The sequence below is a fragment of the Schistosoma mansoni genome, chromosome 7 (assembly GCF_000237925.1).
Source record: "Schistosoma mansoni strain Puerto Rico chromosome 7, complete genome".
Taxonomy (NCBI): Eukaryota; Metazoa; Platyhelminthes; class Trematoda; order Strigeidida; family Schistosomatidae; genus Schistosoma; species Schistosoma mansoni.
The window spans coordinates 3240495-3243799 of record NC_031501.1 but is presented as its reverse complement, the minus strand read 5'-3'; the positions used below and the strand labels follow the sequence as shown (position 1 = coordinate 3243799).

The following is a 3305-nucleotide window of genomic DNA, read 5'->3' as shown; positions in this document are numbered from 1 at the left end:
ATGTTCCATCCCAAATACAGTCAAATGGATTGATCCGTACTTTAAATAACCATATTGAGAACTCGAAAGATCATTAAATGAAATTTTATCTTTCCAGGTTCATTAAATAAGTAGCAGATTTAATTATTTAAAATTTAGTTAAACACAATGGGATTGGTACAATGGGGCATCAAATAAGTATGCGCCACACAAGTTATCAATGAATTTGCGTGTGGCCTGGGATACTGTCCGAGTGTTCAAATCGAAGCACATGGTTTTCTTAGGAGGCCTTTACACGAGCCTTTGACTCAGAGGTCTAACCTATAGAGCAGTGAAGAAATGTCAGAAGATGTAGTCCCGTGGTAGCCGGTGACCGAGAATAGGTTAATAATTCAGTTATTCTTTTAACGTCATGGGGCTCATGTGCACAATAAGTTGAGAGTCAGGGCTTATCAACTCCTCTAGGTGAATCCCCCGTACCCACCAACCCGGTTTAAGGCTCCGCCAGACATTTGTTTTTTGTCTTCTCAATTTCGTAAGCAGCACTCCCGTCGCGAGAAGCCAGTGAATAGGATTTATTTGAGAATGGCTGTACATGGATGACCATATGAGAGGATTTGAAGAGAAAGAAAGTGGACTCCCCCCACCCTCGGCAGTATCCATCTTTGCTTATAATAACATGTATGTTTCAATAACTGGAACAACAAAGATTCAGTAGCATAAATATCAGAGTGTATATAGATATTTAAATACGAATCTTCCAGTATCCTTAGTCTGCTATTGATTTTAAGCATCTTAATAACTAAATATTCCCAATTTTCACTTCATCACTAAGAACATACAAGTTACTCTTCACTGCGAAAGTATTACTCAGGACAAAGTTCGATGGAAAATCCTGGTAGGTGGCCTATGCTCCTCTATGAAGGGTAGTAGGCTTAAGTAAGTAAGTACCCCTCACTGCACTTCAAATTTCGCATAAAATTAATTGGTTAACTCAATGGTATCAGTATACTATACTTTTGCCGAATTAGGATCTATGGTTAAGGGTTAGGCTTATGATTACGAGTCCTATGTTAGGAATAAAATGGAGAAATTCATTTTTAACCGTATAGACGAATATTTATACAATTTTTTCTTTAATTCTAAATAAAAAGGATTGTTTAGGTGTTTTCATAAATTCACAAACAATTGTCACTATTATTTTTAACCCTCCTGTATTTGCCCATTTTAAGCATCTTAGTAACTAAACATTGGTGATTACTTGTTTGAATCTTCCATTGATGTTTAAGACTGCAACTGGTCAGTCTCTAATTGCCATATATGCATACTGTGTGTATAGCCTCGATATAGCCTTAATTCACAAGCATTGTGACTGACCAGTTGCAGTGCTAAACATCAATGGGAAGATTCAAGCAAAAAATACTAAGTGAATTTAAACTTCACCCCATTGCACAAGCGAGTGGCTATCAGGACTCAGTAGTTGAGTGGATAACGTGATGGCGTTTGAAGCGGATGTTACTGGGTTCGAGTTCCAGAGTGAACATCAACTCTGAGATGCAGGTACATCCAGCTGACGAGTCCCAAATGGGACGAAACTTGCGTCCTGGATTCCACTGCTAGCCACTATTCATCTTTGCTAAACATTGGTGAGTTTTATTCAGCTCTTACATTAGTTTTAATAATAGTAATAGTTCCTCCCTAAAATTCAAAATCCATTAACTTTAATCTGATTGATTTGTCAACAAAGTGTACTTTTACCAAGTATTTTTCATTATGTTTTGGATGATAATTGATATCATTTACTAGAATTGTTAATCAGAATTTCGATTATCATTTCTCTACTCTTGCGTATTCTATTCCATCCATAGTCCCTAGTTCATTTTGCATTGACTAATGATATGATCCAATTGACAAGAATAACCTTTAGCTGACGCTAAAGTATGCTTCACCCCCTATTGGCCTATTGATTCCCAGCCTTGAGTTTGAATAAGAAAAGATACGAACCAAACTTCTATTACTATATTTCAACCACTCAACATCTATCTCAAACACTCATTAGTTTATACGTACGAATTATCAGACCACAACACATTCCAGATAAGGAACGATGCTTTAGACACAATCATGGTATAAACGGTGTTCCAAATATGCTTACATTGTCAATCAAAAGACTCAAAGATTCAGCATTTTGTCAACATTTTCATGTAATAGGACTAAATTATCTGTATATTCCAAGTCGAAAAGTGAATTTCTCGGTAGACGATCAATTCCTGGAAAGTTAGATGACGAGGGCGTTATCCTTAAAAGAATGTATTTGTCAAAGTTGAATAGAGACAGAAAAAAATGAGCAACCATTACGAACACCACCTCAGGTTGACAAACACCCATAAGCTCTTCCTGCATCAGTCATGTTCAGGTCGCAAGCTTGTCTCCAATGTCGAAAGAATAGAAAACATTTAACAAATTATACTGTGGATCAAACGTTTTTAAGTTTTTGAAAGGGCCAAAAAAATTTGTTCTCGAACATTGAAATCTACTATCTTTATTTCAGACCAAATCTGGGCCTAATCATTTGTATATGTAATGTTGTGGAGCAAGCATAGTTAAATATTACAAATTGTTGGTATAAGGTGATGGCAATTGTTGGATTTCATGAACCGATCTATGTTAGGCCACCATTGAGAACCTTGAAGTTCGTCTTGTGCCGGTATGGGACTCCCCAGCAATGTCTTCCCACGATCCCGCATACAGGATCGTTACCTAGGACCTTCTGTCTCGCGCCCAAACCCTTGACCGTTGGACACCTGATCGGTGGTCTAGAGGTCGCCACATCGAATGTATTAGCACAGCGATAGGTGTGTAAAATGTTCCATGCTAATGGAAAGCTAAAAATAAGATGCAATAGGAACGAATGGTTTCGCAAATGTAAATCCAACGGCCCCAAGCATCGATTAAGAATATACTACCCTGCTATCCAGTGCTTCCAGGTTTTCCGTGGTGGTCTAGTTTCAATTGACTCATGATTTCAACTATATAAGATTGATTGATTAATTGGACATTAAACATTTTATTAATAATTTTCTTTACAAATCAATAATATTATGATTTTTAACAGTTTGTTTGTTTTTATGGAGTTGAAATCATGAGTCAATTGAAAACCTGGAAGCACTGGACGGTCCTTTCGTCCTATTGTGATCGATGCTTGGGGCCGTTGGATTTACATTTGCGAAACCATTCGTTCCTATTGCATCTTATTTTTAGCTTTCCATTAGCATGGAACATTTTACACACCTATCGCTGTGCTAATACATTCGATGTGGCGACCT

At 37.2% G+C, this 3305-nt stretch overlaps 1 protein-coding gene across 1 annotated transcript in view; it reads left to right on the top strand.

Moving 5' to 3' along the window:
• Nucleotides 1-3305, top strand: part of Smp_127920 (serine/threonine kinase) — a gene marked incomplete at its 3' end in the record, with an annotated part of 60384 nt that overhangs the window by 49124 nt on the left and 7955 nt on the right. The gene's annotated exons all lie outside the window — the stretch shown is intronic.